The 18,402-nt window shown below is 44.2% G+C and overlaps 1 protein-coding gene across 2 annotated transcripts in view; it reads right to left on the minus strand.

The window, feature by feature from the left end:
* Positions 1-18,402, minus strand: part of LOC144684736 (dual specificity protein phosphatase 8-like) — a 212,493-nt gene that overhangs the window by 186,993 nt on the left and 7,098 nt on the right. Inside the window, exon 2 of one of the 2 annotated variants that reach the window (XM_078548904.1) lies at positions 11,729-11,773. The exons of the other annotated variant lie outside the window; for it this stretch is intronic. The gene's annotated coding sequence lies outside the window, so the exon portion shown is untranslated. The remainder of the gene's footprint in view (positions 1-11,728; positions 11,774-18,402) is intronic. 2 annotated transcript variants of the gene reach the window in all.

Consider the following 18,402-nt stretch of genomic DNA (forward strand, 5'->3'; position numbering starts at 1 on the left):
TCTCATTTGTTTTCACATCTTTCCCATGCCAGTGACATAGATTCCCTTATGACATAATAAACATCTCATGGCTTACAACAAAGTGGGAAAACTTGGTTTCTTGTGTATGTACACATAGGGTTGTCAACTCTCCAGGAATTAAAACACTATCCTCCAGGCCACTACTGCAACTCCGGTGAAAAAAAAAATCACAGGGACACTAAAAACAAGTTTTTAAAAAAACTTTCCGTGAACACAGTTGTTCTAAAAGTATTGGAGATGGGACAGTCATGAATTATCAAATCAAGTAATGGAGATGTGTTCACTTCCCAATTGGCAAGAGAAGGCAGAGCTACGCAAGGATAGATACATGTGGCAACCAATGATGAGAGCAGGGTGATGAGTGGCTGGCAAAGGGAGGTCAGATGATGAAACCAGACTGACCAGGGTTGCCTGTGAAGGAAGGTGAAGTCTTGCTAGACAGATTCAGTTTCCAGCAGCCTCCCAGCAATATTCATGGTGGAAAAAATCCCTCAAACCCCATGAAATTTTGTGTGTCTTTTACAATATTCAATATTTATAATATAATGGTTTAATAGATTAAAAAGTACCATTGATTCAGTTAAATTTTCATCCACTCCTCTCCAATCTTAAAAATAAATGTTTTACAGACAAGGTGCAAGGCTTTTTAAGGATTAATTGGTAACAAGTTATCTAAGAACTACTGCTTCAGCTATGTCTGTTTTAGACCATAAGATCATAAGACATAGGAGCAGAAGTAGGCCATTTGGCCCATCGAGTCTGCTCCACCATTCAATGAGATCATGGCTGATGTGATAATCCTCAACTCCACTTTCCTGCCTTTTCCCCATAACCCTTGATTCCCTTACTGATTAAAAATCTGTCTATCTCAGCCTTGAATATACTTAATGACCCAGCCCTCTGCGGTAAAAATTCCACAGATTGACTACCATCTGAGAGAAGAAATTCCTCCTCATCTCTGTTTTAAATGGGCGACCCCTTACTCTGAGATTATGCCCTCTGGTCTCAGACTCTCCCACAAGGGGAAACAGCCTCTCAGCATCTACCCTGTCAAGCCCCCTAAGAACCTTATATGGTTCAATAAGCTCATCTCTCATTCTTCTAAGCTCCAATGAGTACAGGCCCAGCTTACTCAACCTCTCCTCATAGGAAAATCCCTCCATACCCAGAATCAACCTAGTGAACCTTCTCTGGACTGCCTCCAATGCCAGTATATCTTTCCTTAGATAAGGGAACCAAAATTGTGCACAGTATTCTAGATGTGGTCAACTAGTGCTTTGTATAGCTTTAGCAAGACTTCCCTCTTTTTATACTCCATTCCCTTTAAAATAAAGGCCAACATTCCATTTGCCTTCCCTATTACCTGTTGAACTTGTATGTTAGCTTTTTGGGATTCATGCACAAGGACTCCCAAATCCCTCAGTGCTGCAGCCTTCTGCAGTCTTTCTCCATTTAAATAATATTCAGCTCTTCTATTCTTCCCGCCAAAGTGCATAACCTCACATCTTCCCACATTACATTCCATCTGCCACTTTTTTACCCACTCACTTAACCTGTCTATATCCCTCTGTAGATTCCTTGTGTCATCCTCACCACTTGCCTTCCCACCTATTTTTGTATCATCCACGAATTTGGTGATAGTACATTCACTTCCCTCATCTAAGTCATTCATACATATTGTAAATAATTGAGGTCCCAGTACTGATCCTGTGGCACTCCACCTAGTTATAGGTTGCCACTCTAAAAATGTCCCCCTTACTCCAACTCTCTGTCTTCTATTAGTTAGCCAATCCTCTATCGATGCTAATATACTACCCCCAACACCATGGGCTCTTCTCTTATTAAGTAGCCTTACGTGTGGTACCTTATCAAACGCCTTTTGGAAATCCAAATATATTACATCTACTGGTTCCACTTTATCTATTCTGCTAGCTACCTGCTCAAAGAATTCTAATAAATTCCACATTTATATCAGGAACATGGGAGCTACTGTAGCTGAATCTGATATTCTGTATCAATCCGAAAGCCTACATGGCAAAGCTTCACATCATGCACCATGTCTGTCTGTTGAACTCTCCCCACTATTATTTTCAGGTGTCTGCAAGAGGAACATATCAACAACAAAATAAATTCTGTCAGGCTGTCAAGTGAAGCAAGGCATATTAGTTTCCTTGGCCACTCCCACAGAGCAGGCATTCCCCATCTCTGAAGCCAGGCCAAAACCAACTCCTAGGATTTTACCAGGAACAATCTATAACTGCTTAGCTGGAGGTGTGCAAGGATGGCCTGGGATGACAGTTCCTCCAAATCCTCTCTCCCTTCCAGTGAAGAACTGGCTCGCCTTTGCCAGAAGAACATGATCACATTGTAAAGCTCACAGGAGATAATATCCCTTTGATGTTATTTGTAGCGGAATAGTAAATGCACTCTTCATTGCGTGCATTTCTGACTTGGCTGCAAATACTGAACTTTTCTTTCTACCACAGAACCTGGAGAAGAATGAAAGGTGCAAACATATGAACTACCAACATGTGGTGTAGTGCTCAGATGCCCCAATAGCTTGGTTATCATTTCATTCATCAATAATGAAGGCTCTGGGTCACTTGAATCAGAGTTTCATGAAAAAAAAGCTGGGCTGGAAACAGCTCTGAAATAAATTGCAAAGCAGAATGCCAAGAGCATACTTTACCCTAAATTCAATACAGTTCAGTATTAATGCATAAAACTGCACCATTCTCTTCCATTTGGAGCTAAGTAAATAGAGTTGACGTACAGATCGGTCTTGATCTTACTGAATGACAGAGCAAGCTCGAGGGCAAAAGATTCACTCCTGTTCCTATGTTCCCATGGCAAAAGTTTACTGATCCTTACTTCACCACATTTAGGCACTGCTATCTTGAATAGCACTAAAGATGACAGCTTCCCTGTTAAAAACGTAGGTTTAGGAAGAAAGCACCAAGCAACACTCAGGTATGAATAAGTGTGCCGTGCACCTCACTGGTGGGCCATTGTCACGATTACTAATTCACTGCACTGATTCACTAGGAATTGATTATATAGTGAATACTTTAGATTAATATATGTAGCTCAAAGGCTCATTCTTCACTCTCCTCTCTAGATTAATAATAGCGGCTTGCAGGTCCTCCTGAGTCTCCACGTTCTCGGTTGCATCGTGAGGTGGATGATGAATCTTGCCGCTTAATGCTTGTATCTGGCAGTTTTCTTATTATCCTCAATTAAACCTCCGATTAAATAAAGTGTGTCCCTGTGCTCTGCTCTGCAACGGCAAGCTACACTCCCTTTGTTTACTGATTGAATGGCTAGCAGCAGAGGGTTGTGCTTAGGCTCTGTGAGAGTGTATCTTGTATACCTAATGAAATTACTGAGTTAGAAACAAGTTGCTGAGCTATAAAGAGCATTGTGTATTCTATCTAAAGTCCCCCAGGGACATTATACCTGGGAGGTAATATTGACAGGTGCTTTCTCCAAATACAAAATCCAGCCAGCTGCTCCTAGAATGTCTCTGCTAATGTGTTCAGGTGCTTCGATCATCTTGCTTTTCCGAGAGAATTTTGAAGTAAAACAGAAGGATGCAGGAATACTATATTGTAGGGAGAAGCAAGGGCGACAGAGTGTTTTCCAGATATTCAGTGGAGGTGGGAGGGAAGATGAATCTTTTAGCTATAATTCACCTCATGCAATAAATTACCTTTAACAGTCAGAAAGCACCTGTTTATGGCTATTCAATTACTTCTGCTCCAAGTTCTTATGGAGAACACCTAGGGTTGCTGAGCTCTGTGAAAATCTACTCAACTAACATCCCCAAAACAGGCTATCGGGTCATGTATGCTCCTTATAAAACATCACTTAAATTTCCACAGTACTCAATAAATGCACAAATCTCCGAGTCCTTTACTGATCAAGGAATGCTGAGTGGACATCGGCAGCAGGGAAAAAGGGCCAAAGGGGCTCTTTGAAAATCACTCCGAATACCTTGTGTAAACACTGACTTTCAACTGCTATCTTGACTGTACAAAAATCACTGAAATTAATGGGATGAACGTGTCCTTCAAAATCTACATACAAGGCAGCCTTGTTCAAACTACAGTTTATTGCATCTCTATATGGTCAGGGAATTAGCTCCATCCTTACAATGATTGGAGCGAGTTTAGTGATTTTAAGAGGATCTTGGGGTCATTCTGTTCTAAACAGTGGAGTTACAGCTTCTGTTCTTCTGACAGCAGGTTGAATTTTTAGAAATGATTCTCAAGTTTGCGATTTTTGATTACTGGTTAGAATCATCCCCTATTCATCCATCCAATCCTGCCTCATCTGTGCCCTGAAAAGGAGTCATCAGGACTCGAAATGTTAATTCTTTTTTTTTCTCTCCATAGATGCTGTTAGACCTGCTGAGTTTTTCAAGCATTTTCTGTTTTTGTCAACTGTGCTCTTGCTGGCTCAGGCTAAGTAACTTGTATTTATACAAAGCCTTAAACATACTCAAGGGTGGAATTTTATTGCCCCATCGCAGCGGGGCCAGGGCTGTAAAACGCGGTGAGCCATTCCTAAGTCCATTGACTTCGGCAGGAAGAATATCCTGTGGAGGGGCCGTAAAATTTCATCCCAATTGTCTCAAGACGCTTCACAGGAGAGTTGTCAGATAAAAACTGACACCCAGTCACATAAAGAGATAATCAGAAAAATGACCAAAAGCTTGGTCAGCCAGGTAGGTTTAAACAAGTGACTTAAAAAGAGGAAGAGGGAGAGATGCAGACAGGTTTTGGCTGCGAGTTCCAAAGCTTATGGCCTAGGCAGCTGAAGGCACAACCACCAATGATGAATCAAAGGAAATACCCAACGGTTAGCCAATGGCATCTGACCCCATGCAAAAGGCTGACTGAAGAATGCAATCTGGCACCAGGTAACGTCTCTGAATACTTCCCTCCTTGCCCCTGGATCCCTTCTAACTGACTCTAATTTCCCTTCCGCCTTGTTCAGGTATTATTAAAGGACAGCATTCCCCTGTTTACCGCACAGATTTAGGAAGAGAACTTGGAGGAATGTTGAGAACATCTGCCACAGGCTGTAACTGTTTGCTGTGCCACAGCCCTGTCCGGATGGACCTGCTGTGAGCAGTAACTTTCTCTTATGATTGGTTGGAGCAAACAATTCACTTTCTGTTATAAATCTATGCATGTCTTCTCATTTCCAACAAGGTTCTTGAGAAACATGCAGGATATAGGGCTGGAACGAGTCATTTGTCCCCAATCATTCACTTCATTGAATCATAAAATGGTTACAGCACAGAAGGCAGCCATTTGGCGCAACATGTCCGCACCAGCTCTCTGCAAGAGCATTTCAGCTAATCTCACTCCCTTGCACTTTCCAGATAGCAAATTTTTTAATATCTTATCCAATTCCCTTTGAAAGCCATGATTGAATCTGTTTCCACCATCCTCTCAGGCAGTGTATTCCAGACCCTGACTGTTCGCTATACAAAAAAAAAGTTTCCTCATATCATCTTTGGTTCTTTTGCCAATCATCTTAAATCAGTGTCCTCTGGTTCTTGACTCTTCCGCCAATGGGAACAGTTTCTCTCCATCTACTCTGCCCAGACACCTCATGGTTTTGAACACCTCTATCAAACCTCCTCTCAGCCTTCTCTGCTCTAAGAACAACCTCAGCTTCTCCAATCTATCCACAGGGAAGTCCCTCATCCCTGGAACCATTCTTGTGAATGTTTTTCTGCACCATAGTTGAAGCCTTCAGCACCTTCCTAAAAGGGTGGTGTCCAAAATTGGACACAATGCTCCAGGTGAGGCCAAACCTGTGTTTTATAAAGGTTCATCAGAACTTCCTTGCGTTTGTACTTTATGCCTTGATTTATAAAGCTCAAGACCCCAAATGCTTTATTAACCACTTCCTAAACCTGCCCTGCCACCTTCAACAATGAGTGCACATACACCCTCAGGTCTCTCTGTTCCTGCATCCTCTTTAGAATTGTATCCTTTGTTTTATATTGCCTTTTCTCATTCTTCAGATTTGGGCAACAGGAAGATATAGACGGGATGGTCAAATGGGCAGATAAGTGGCAGATGGAATTTAACCCTGAAAAGTGTGAGGTGATACACTTTGGAAGGAGTAATTTGAGAAGGAAGTATCCAATGAATGGCATGACACTAAGAAGTTCTGAGGAACAAGGGGACCTTGGCGTGTGTGTCCATAGATCTATGAAGGCGGAGGGGCATGTTAGTGGGGTGGTGAAAAAGGCATATGGGACACTTGCCTTTATCAATCGAGGCATAGATTACAAAAGTAGGGAGGTCATGTTGGAGTTGTATAGAACCTTGGTGAGGCCACAGCTGGAGTATTATGTGCAGCTCTGGTCGCCATATTATAGGAAGGATGTGATTGCACTGGAGGGGGTGCAGAGGAGATTTACTAGGATGTTGCCTGGGATGAAACATTTAAGTTATGAAGAGAGGTTGGATAGACTTGGGTTGTTTTCGTTGGAGTAGAGAAGACTGAGGGGCGACCTGATCGAGGTGTACAAGATCATGAGGGGCGGATAGGGAGCATCTTTTCCCCTTAGCTGAAAGGTCAGTCACAAGGGAACATAAGTTCAAGGTGAGGGGCAGGAGGTTTAGGGGGGATGTGAGGAAAAACATTTTTACCCAGAGGGTGGTGACGGTCTGGAATGCACTGCCTGGGAGGGTGGTGGAGGCGGGTTGCCTCACATCCTTTAAAAAATACCTGGATGAGCACTTGGTACGTCATAACATTCAAGGCTATGGGCCAAGTGCTGGTAAATGGGATTAGGTAGGTAGGTCAGGTGTTTCTCACGTGTTGGTGCAGATTTGATGGGCCAAAGGGCCTCTTCTGCACTGTGTGATTCTGTGATTCTGATTCTGTGATTCAACCCAAAATGTATCACTTCACATTTCCCAGCATAAATTTCATCCGTCGCATGTTCGCTCGATCCACGAGTTTATCTACACCCTCTAGAAGTCTACCACTATCCTCCTCAAAATTTACAATCCTTCCAAGTTTTGTATCATCTTCAAATTTTGAAATTGTATCTGCTCACCCAAGTTTAGGTCGTTAATGTATATCAAGTAACAGTGGTCTTAGTACTGATCCTAGGAATTCCCATGCAAACCCTCCTCCAGCCAGAAAAACAACTATTCAGCACTATTCTCTGTTTCCTGTCACTCAGCCAACTTCGTATCCATGCTACTAGTGTCCCTTTTATTCCATTGGCATCAACTTTGCTGATAAACCTGTTATGTTGCACTTTATCAAACACCTTTTGGAAATCCAGGTACAGCACCATATCAACCGCATTATCCTCATCAACCCTTTCTGTTAACTTATCAAAAAATTCACTTCTACCTGGAATATAAAATTTCAGGAAGTTGTTTTGAGAAACTCATGGGACAGTTCATGATTGACTGTGATTACCCTCCCGACACTGACACCAGTGCAGTACTGAGGGAGTGCTGCATGGTTGGAGGTGCTGTCTTTTGGATGAGATGTTAAATTGTGGCCTCTTCTGTCCTCTCTGCAGTAGATCCCATGGCACTATTTTGAACAAAAGCAGGGGTGTTTCTCCCAGCATCCTAGCCAATACTTATCCCTCAACAAATATCGCTAAAACACATTATCTGGCCATTACCTCACTGTTGTTTGTGGGATCTTGCTATGCGCAAATGGGATGCTGCATTTCCCACAGCGGCTACACCTCAAAAAGTACTTTACTGGCTATAAAGCACTTTGAGACACTCTAAAGTCATGAATAGTGCTATATATATATACGAATGCAAATTTGTTCTTCTTTTATGTATTAAGCAGCACTGCTCCTTCAAACATGGCTTGGTGGTTTCATTTTACTGCCCAAAAAATAAATAGTCTTTCACTGAATCAACGGTGGAAGCAAAACAAAAGTGCTTTCACTTGAAGAAATGTTGGTGTGAAATCTATAGTTGGTACTGAATAGGAAGACTGGACAGACTGGCCTCAGCTGGGAGCTTCTAAATGAAATAACCTAGGATAAGATTGGCTGTGCTGGATTCCCTGCCACAGAGTGTGGGCCATCAGGGGTTGGTCAGGAGGGGGCCTGGTCCCATTGCCGTAATGTTTAGAATGGAGGAAGCTGGCTATTGCCAGGCAAGGCAATGTGGTGGCTTGAGTGCAGTCGGTCACCCCCTTAAGTAGCAGAAAGAGGAGAGGCCATGCTCGAAGGACAAAAACACCCCCAGAAAATTGTGCCAAGGTTTAAGTTTAAATGTCTGTGGATGATATCTCCAAGGAACAGTTTGTAGATGAGGAAATGGTACAGGGAGCAAAGAAAGATTCTTGAGGACACTGAAGATACCAATACGTGCTGGAAGTGAAGCCATTGCTGGAAGTGTTCAAGTTTTGATCGGAAAGGTATGCATGGAAGCAAACAAGGGCTATAGGGAAGAGACACTGGCAGTCAGAAGAAATTTATTTACAGCAGGGCGGCTATTGGAATATGGAACATTTCATCACAGGAAGTGGTTGGGACAGAGAAGATTGCAGGTGAGAAATTGGGAGAATTTGCACCCATATTATGGGTGCTATGGGTGTCTTTAGAGATCCAAGTGGTACCCACAGCACACATGCACAATTCTGGGACATACTGTGCTAACGGCATTTGTTAAGGGTGTCAGCACACATGCAGTAAATGGTTGGTGTAGGCATGCACAGTAGGCAAATCATGACATCAAGCATCATGGAATGCTGATTTGAGGCCAGCGCAGGCATATTGGAGCTCAACACTTCAGCTAACCTCACACAGCTGAACATGTGTTAAGCAGCAGGAAGGGCCTTCACTAGTGTATTTATAGGGACCAACTAGTTTCAAAATAGTTGTTGGTTGGTTTTTTTTTCCAGCTGTTGCATTGATTCTACAAACGTTTGGTGTTTTCTATGGTTATTTGAAGTTACAAAAATCTACAGGGAGTGACAGGTGTTGAAGGACCTGGTTCAGCATTTAAGGCTTCTGACATGCTCTTAGGCATGGGTGCAATATTAGGCATTCCTTTGGAATACAGCATGAGAATGCACAGAGGTCGGGTAGAGTAGGAAAAGCTGCTGGAAGAGAGAGGAGGAAGAAGGCGGGGAGAAAGGCTCTCAACAGGAGGCCGAAGATGTTCAGAAAGCAATTCTCCTACTTCAACCTCAGTGAGGAGCAGTGTGCGATATCTGTACTTCAGTAATGGCATCCTCACTGACATCTTCCACCTGTTGCAGCCAGGACTACAACCTCAAAGTAGGGCAAGGGCAATATCACCAGTGGCTGTGAAGGTGACTGTGGCAATGAACTTTTATAGATCGGCTTTCTTCCAGACTGGAGCTCGAAGTATTTGCAACATCTTGCAGTTTGTTGTCAAAGGCAAGTCATGAGGCTCTCTCTTCAATCATGAAGGATCAACACTTGCCACCAGCTATACGATGAATTCTGTGGCAACTATCTCACCTCCTGACTCTCCAAAGCCCGCCCACCATCTCCAAGGCACAAGTCAGGAGAGTGATGGAATACTCCCCTCTTGCTTGGATGAGTGCAGCTCCAACAACACTCAAGAAGCTCAACACCACCCAGCTCAACATCAACAATCAGCCTGCTTGATTGGCACCCCATCCCAACCTTCAATATTCACTTCCTCCACCACCGACGCACAGAAGCAGCGGGATGTACCATCTACCCAGATGCACGGCAGCAACTCACCAGGTCTCCTTTGATAGCACTTTCTAAACCCATGACCTCTACCACCTAGACTGGCAAGGGCAACAGATGCATGGAAACACCACCACCTGCAAGTTCCCCTTTAAACCACACTCCATCCTGACTTGGAGCAATATTGCCATTCCTTCATTGTAGCTGGGCCCCTCCCAAACAGCACCGTGCATGTACCTACACCACATTGACTGCAGCAGTTCAAGAAAGCAGCTCACCACCAGCTTCTCAAAAGCAATTGGAGATGGGCAATAAAATGGGCATGGCCAGTGATGCCCACATCCCATGAAAGAATAAAGAAAAAAAAGCTGAAGAAGACGAACAGGAGGAAGAGGGAAAGAGGAAGAGAAAGAGAGGAGGTAAGCTAGAAAGCCCCTTTCTGCTTGTGCTGTCCTTGAAGAACTTATCCAAATACAATACCCATAACTGCAATCCCAATTCCCCATTCACCAACAGTCCCACACCTTATCTTCCCTCTGTCACTGAGCATCCCAGTGCCCATTCAATCAAAATGCAAAAATAAAAGCTACAACAAAATACACATTCCAAACCAAATTTCTAACTGAAATCATTCCATATTGTATACTAAGGTCAACTAATCAACCTTGTGCCCTCCCTTAGTGCTTCTTTTCCACATTCCTTTCCCTGTCCTAGGGCTTCCTACACAGTACAGCATAGCAGGTAGAAGGCCACTGGCTTTCAGTGAAGCAGATTGCAGATGGTCTTGGAAGGTGACTGTGAGCAGCTCTGGGCCTAGAAGTCCCGGCTATGGCCTGCACCATTTCAATATGAGCGGCAGCAGTCTGGACTGGCTGGCCAGCTGCCAACAGCATGGAAACTGGCAGTGTGGCAGCGGTGGGAAGATGAACGCTGTCATCCTGAGTGAGGTGGTGCTCTATGGAGCCACTGCCGCTTCCTCCTGACAGTACATCAGCAATCCTAGGCGCCTATTGGAGGGCAGATTGCTGGACTGCTATGACACCTTGCAAGCCCCTTTGAATACTGTAATCCTCAATAAAAATGATAGCAGTCTCAGCTTGTATGACAACAGGCAAAGCTTCTACTGCAGCACTCAGATGGTGGGCGGTGGTGCTTGTGCTGAATGGGAGCTGGGAAACTGGCCATCAAACACTACATCATTGTTGAGCCTCTGTTATCGTGGTTTTATCTCAGGATTCGTTAAGCTTCTTACTCTAGAAGAGAACTTGCTGGAGGCAATGGTCTTTTGTTGAAAGCTCATTTATTTACATACTAACTATTTACAAAGGTCAAGTAAGACTAAGACATAACTGGAGCTACTCTCTAACATGCTTCTCAGTCATCTTCTCTCAGTGAGTGACATCACTGTGACATAGCTCCTTATGCACATGCTCAGTAGCTATTATTAAAGTTAACCCTTTGATCTACAGGGTCCACAATTCTGCGAATAGAGTTGGTCACCATTTATTTCTATGCTGGAAAGGATGGGCTCCAAGCCCCATCAAAATGCTTGTTGAGTCCTCTATAGCTGAACACGTGTGTGACCTCGCCTTCTGGCAAACTGGCACTGTGCTACTCTTGTCCCCTGCAGATCACTCATGCCCAGTGTCTCACCATGTGCAGATCCTGCCTCGATGTTAACCTGTAAGATACATGCACTGTCAGTATCTGAGCTGTACATGTGAAATCAAGTGACTGTGTCTCTTCCTTATAGCAGACAAGGGAAAGGCACAAAGGTAAGGTTTTGGGGTGGGGCAGGGGGAAAATTAGAGCTGCATGCTTAAGCCATCTGTAGCTTGTAAATCAGAAGATGATGAGGGGAAGTGGGAATAAAGGAGGAGGATTCGGAATGAGGATACTGTCATCTGTGATAGTTTCAGCCCCATTGCTGGCCATAGCTTCAGTAATGGCCATTCCAATAATGGCCAGCACTGCCTCCTTCTTGGGGCTTAGGAGATTCAGACATACCTGTCAGTTTAGCTGCTGCTGCTTTCCGTTGTATGCCACCTTATCCTGCAAGAGTGTGGGAAATGTGTCAGTGAGGGTCCCGCAATCTGTTTGGCTGATGTGGCTGTCATGATTGAATTGCTGGCAGTGTGTTCGAGATGCAGGTGTGAGGCTTGCAGCAGTACTAAGTGGGAAAGGTGCGCTGGAGCATATGAATGCCAGGTATGTGTCCTGATTGATAGAGATTAATGTTAGATGGGGAATAGGGCACTGTGCGAGGCCACTGATTCAGTTGGCAGGATACATTCACTGACCTTGACCACTGGTGCGAGATCATTCAACTTCTTGCGACACTGCATCCAGGTCCTCTGGGTACTGGCATTGACCTCCAAGACTACCTGCTCCCACTGCCTTTTGAGCATGTGCTTTGAGAATTACAGGCCCCATTGGATACAGGATATCTCTCCTCCTTTCCACCTCCTCCGCCCAGGTCTCCAGGGTAGTGCCAGAAAACCTTGGAGCCCACTTTCTCCCAGATTGTGCCATTCTTCAATTTCTCAAATCAGAGTGACTTCCTGCTCTAGCCACAATGCAGCTAAAATGTGGAAGCTAGCTTTAAGTGATGCCAAATATTTAAAGCAGAGAAGAATTCGGGGGAAGAGAGCAAGGCAAGTGGGATTAGTTTAGGATTACTCCAGGAAAGAGTTGGCATGGATTCAACGGCCCCCTTCTGTGCTTTAAACTGCTATAGTTTTATGACCTGCTGTGTATTTCAAGCATTTTCTGTATTTCAAATTTCCTGCGTTTCTTTCTTTTTAATCCTCAGCAGAGGATGATAGGGAATTAGTGTTTGAACACATGGATTAAAACAACATTTGAAGTAGGATTGAAGTTATGAAGTAGAATCCGGTAACAGCGCACACTTGCTAAACAGCCAGATTGAGACAGCACAGTTCATTATGAATTGTTGTCCAGTACATTGCAAAGATCCAGGTCGCATTCTGCAATTACACCTACACAATGCAGGCAACAGTTCCCAGAGAACAGACAAGAATGGAAAAAATTCTCCAGTCACACAGTGGAAATCTGGCTGATATCAGTGTTAAAAAACCAGACCAAATAGCAGTTTCAAGCTCCAAGTACTTGTTGAAATAAACAGTATCATTGTAATGCTTGCTAGTGCTATTCTCAAAGGTTTGTATTTTACTCCAGTGATCTGTTTATGAGTGGGCTTCCTCCGGTTTATCTTCCTATCCTGATGATGCCACCTCTTACTGGGCCACAGTACCAAGGGTGCCCTCCAGTACCATCACTCCAGCCAACACACACCGAGCCAGGGTCATGAGTGTCGTCAGGCTGTTCACATGGGAAGGCGTCGCAGCCAAGCCCAACCCCATCCCCACCCATCCAAAATGACCAGAGGCCGAGTTCCCCCCGCCCTTCCTTTCTCAGGGGACTGAGGCCAAGAACAGCTACCAATCTCTACTCTGGCTGTGAGCAACTAATTCAGAAGAAACTTGGGAGCAAGGGGGGGGGCAGGGCAGTGGGGGGTGGGTGCGCAAATGTCAGACAGGGGCAATCAACATAGGAGCTGCTGGCCCCTGTTCACTTTCACATCAGGCAATATTAAACACCAGTTCAACTATCAGCCTACCCCTTTGATTTATGTCTTAATCAGGTTCAATACGCAGGTTTTCTGTTTTTGTTTTGGATTTCCAGCATCCGCAGTTTTTTGTTTTTATATCAATACGCAGGTTGGCTGTTAATTCTGAACACATGTGACTTGACATGAAACCGATGGTGTGAATCTGCAGTAAAAGGGGAGAGCCTCTATTCACAGCCTTTAGAAAAATATACAGTGCAGCGAATCAGTAAGACTATTCTGTATAAGCGGGAGTCGTGCTATCCGTCTCCATAAGAATATTAAAATCAGGAAGCCAATGAGTGACTGAGAAAAAAGTATTGGCCTGAATCTTCTGATATTGGGAAGCGGCAAGTATCCCAACTTAGGTCTGAGGAAGTCCCAACATGCGCACATGGGCAGCATTTACATGTGAAGTTCAAATTTCGGATTGCCGGATTTCCCCTTCCCGGATTGCTGCATGATTCCCTATGACAGTGGGATCGGGTAGTCAGAACCTCGCAGGCTTGGGTTGTGTGCCCCATATTTACGCTGGTATTTACATGGGTTTACCTAGAGCTTTTCATAGCAGGTATAAAGCCTGCGAAGCAGTGTAATCAAGCTGGGGTGCCAAAGCACAACGGTGACCACAACAATGTTCACCCCCACCAGGGCACTGCTCAGCACACCCTGACCCCTCCCTCACCACCAACCCTCACGCCCCTCCCCGGCATCAATGCTTACTCCCACCCCTGGAATGTTCACTCCCCCTCCTAGCTCACTCTTCCCCCTCACCCTCTGGAGAGTGCTCACCCCCTCCAGCACCCAGGGCAGAATTCACCTTCCGCAATCCCTGGCTCCTGTCTGGTCAATGGGCAGATGGGAGCAAGTGGTAATGTCACTGGACTAGTAACCCGGAGGCCCAGGCTAATGCTCTGGGTACATGGTTTTCAAATCTCCCCAAGTCTGGCCTACACGTGACTCCAGACCCAAAGCAAGTGGTTGACTCTTAACTGTCCATTCAAGGGCAATTAGGGATGGGCAACAAATGCTGGCTTTGCTAGTGACGCCCACATCCCATGAAAGAGCAAAGGAAAAAATGTCGGAAGAGTCAGCATGATGAGCCAATTAAGTACTTCAACTGAGCTGTAGTCACCGTAGTAATATTGGAAAACCTGGCAGCCAATTTGCGCACAGCAAGGTCCCACAAACAGCAGTTAGGTAAGTGACTATATAATTTGATATCTGATTCTATGAAGGATATATATGCTCATGTTAGTATAGATCCATCACTGTGTGACTGACTGGCCCCTAGAGTGTACACCTATCACTGTATAATAGCTTGCTGTTTGTGTGTGGTGAGGGGGAAGAGCAGGGGGAGAAGGAGCTAAAAAAGGGTTGACAGCTGCAGTCCAATGTTATTACCAAGGGATATGAGCCAGCACAGGAGCCCTTTGAATGAATGTCATTCAGCATTCGTGAAAGGCAGCGTTAAAGGGCTGCGGTACTTAGGAAACCCAGACCACACAGGATATCCTCTTCCTTGACATATTGGCTAAATGTTTTGAAGGAGAAATGACAACTTTCTCAAAAGCCCCATTATAAAATACTGAAATGTAATTACTTGTGGGAAGTGAGATTAGTGCAGTCATCACCCGCAGTTATACTGTATAGGAAAGTTGCTAAATAAAATATTAAAAGAAAAATATATATATTTTAAATGATATGCAAAGCTGTTTTACATTTTTTTATAACACTGCAACTGAAATATGCCCGAGACTGACGGCACAAAGTAGAAGCTTTTTCAAAGTCATTATCGTGTGACAGTGGTTTAAGCCCCTTAGGATGCAATCACAGTAGCAGCTGATGCAGCAAGCTGATGAGAACTGCAGGTCGAGCTGTGTAAATCAGACACACACACACCCCAGCTTCAATATCAATGGGCAGCTGGGGGCAGGGAGGCCAGCAGCTATTGGGCCTCCCTTGCTCTTACTGTTAAATTTAAGTTGTGACGTTCTTGATATTATCGGGCTGCGACTTTGGTACGTTCATTCATCCCTCTCTGCAGGAGCTTTGTTTGTGCTCTGATTTCTGCACTTTAAAAGTTAAAGGGGAGGGGATGGAGCCAGGTTGCCCGATACTGATCAATTAGCCTGCCTGTCAGGGGAGGTGGTGGTTTGCTAAAAATCAGAGCTGTGGATCCAGATTCAATCTGGCAAATGCAGAGCCTGCCTTACTCTGGACCACACAGGGACAGGTTTATTAACTGCTGAATGTGGTACTCAAGCAGGCAAATGCATTTGTACCATGTTTGCAAGACAACGGCATATCAAACTTTAAGTACTTAATTAACTTGCCCACCTCGATCAGAGCATGTCCAATAGATTACGTTGAAGCTTGCAGTATGATATCTCACTCAAATCATATATATATATATATAATATATATATATTACAATGCAGCCACAGTGCAATAAATTTCATAATAGGGGTAATGTATTGGTGTAAATACCCTGGAGGAAGCCAGGAAATAGTTTGCAAATGAAGGATTACACTTGGCATCACATCTTGTGACATGAAATGAAACCTGCAAAGACATGGCAAGCGTATTCATTAAAAGAATAGTGCTAAACTCCATGCCTAACTGGCAATTAGAACCACTGTCCAGCATGGAGTGGGTTAGCTGTATTTTTCCCCCTCGTTCTAACACAAGCTCCAACAGAAGCTTTGACATTGAAGTCTTTGACAGGAGCCCTCAACTCACTTCCCCATGACAAAGCTACAACCCAAATTGTGGATGACATAATAATGTAATAGTTTCAAGAGACACAACCTAGCAACCAAGCGTCTAGAGCTGACAGAGCTCCAAGCAATTCAGTCATTTTTTTTTCATTAGGTAAATACAGGAAAGCTGCAGACAAAGATTACTACTTGCTGAAAATGACCTAGCACTATTAGCTATCTCACACAGCCAATAGAGTCAGACCCCACTGTCCTAACATTAACAACTTGTTCCCTGTTGTCAATGCAGGTAACCTTGTCACATAAGTCAATATTTGCACTTATAGAGGCGAGGGCGTCAATGTTGGGGAATGAATCCCTTGTTTCACTCTTGGCACACAGTCAGCACCAAACAAGCCTGGAATAATGAATAAAATCAAGATAAAGCTCCATATATTGTGCCCCTTACATGACAACCTCAGATCAGTGCCTGCTGCTGTACCTCTTGTAGCAGTACCAATTCATACACCTGCCACACCTGGGGCCTCTCAGAGTAAGACTCTCAGAATCTATTCGGAATTATAGATGGTTTTGTACTGTGGAATCGTGCCAACATGGAATAGAAAAAATGCAATGCTGCCACAGGACATCCCAAAATGCTTAACAGCTAATGAAGTACTTTTGAAGTGTAGTCATTGTTGTAATGTGGGAAATGCAGCAGCCAATTTGCACACAGCAAGCTCCCACTAATAGCAACGTGAGAATGACCTTTCACTTAATTTTTGCTTGGCGCATAGCTTCAGCCATCCCTCCCTCCCTTGGCAAAAGCTGAAATATTTAAAATTAATTTTGAAGCTTAAAAAGGCAGAAACAATCCTTGCCCCAACATGCAGTCATTTACTTTTAAGTGAAAACACTTCTTTAAATTTGAATTATTGGGCAGATTTTGCACATTCCCATTAGGTTAGATGCTGATGCAAAGCCAAGGTTGTGCTTGGAGTTTATGCTCATTATGTAAAAGAGCTGACCTTGCAAAATTCAGCCGTTAGCTCAGTGTACTGTGGGCGAGCTTGGTCCCAGCAGCTAACCATTCTTAGCACAGATTCCGACAGTCATACAAAATTGACGATTTTATTCCTTCCCTTTGTTTAGGTTTCCACATGCTATGTTTTGTTGACTGGTCAGGCCAGTTGCATGATCTTTTTCAATGGTTGTGAGCAGTCCAGGATGAGCCACCTTGTAATACTGTCTCTACATGAACTGCTGCAGCCTACAGCTGTTCACATCATCCTCCTCCAATGTGTAGGATTGCCCTCTGACTGAGGCTTCTCTTACCATTCAGTCAGAACCAGGGCATTTCCAGCAATGGTTTCACTTTTTTTTTCTGCACCATTACCTCAAGACCACTCCCCCACCCCAACCAAAGATCTATCGTTGGCCATCTCCTCTTCCTTATGCTGCCCCTTGATGACACCATCAGCAGGCATAGGATCAACTATCATGTGTATGCTGATAACAGCCAGCTCCACTTTCTCAGTCACTCCACAGACTCCTCCTCTAAAGCCATTTCACCCTCTACCTCAGTCCATCTGATGCAAACATCCTCTTCTTGGCCATTGTCATCTTCAGATTCAACTATTCGAGCATCCCACTGGCTGGCCTCTCATCCTTCAACCTCAATGAGCTTCAGCTCATCCAAACCCTTCTGTCTGAATGCTACCAAGTCCTGCTGACTCATTATCATTCTCCTTGCTGATCTACATTGACTAATGTTTTATTGGCCATCTACCTTTCTCTTTACCCTACCATTGGTGGCCATGCCTTCAGGTTCCATACTCTGGAATCTCTCTTTCTTTTCAGGTGCCATGCCCTAAGAGGGCATTGGTGACTATGGACCTCCATGTTAATCTTGCTCTGGAGGCATGGATCATCTTCATTGGTGGTACATTCATCCAGCTTACAAGATTCTTTAGAAAGATTGTTCTTTGCCCACTGATAGTCCCTGGAAGGGTCCCATGCCAGGGTTATGGTGAAGTCATTGTGGAAGCAGGGTGATAGATCTTCTTGACTGGCAGAAACCTAGTTAACTGTTGTAACAGCAGCGGATTCAAGCTGTTGTTAATTGAGCAGTGCAACCTGCAGAAGGCAATGGCAAACCACTGCAGTACCCGGCCAAGCATAACCATGGACCAACACTCTGGAATGCTCTCCCAAAACCCTTCCTCTTCCCTCTCCTCCTTTAAGACCCTCCTTAAAACCCCACTCCTTCTTTAGCTCAGTGTTATTATTCTGCATTAAGGGCACTATATAATTACTGCTTAACACCAGGAACAAACACGGCTGCAAACTCACTA

This window comes from Cetorhinus maximus, chromosome 9 (assembly GCF_964194155.1).
Source record: "Cetorhinus maximus chromosome 9, sCetMax3.hap1.1, whole genome shotgun sequence".
NCBI lineage: Eukaryota > Metazoa > Chordata > Chondrichthyes > Lamniformes > Cetorhinidae > Cetorhinus > Cetorhinus maximus.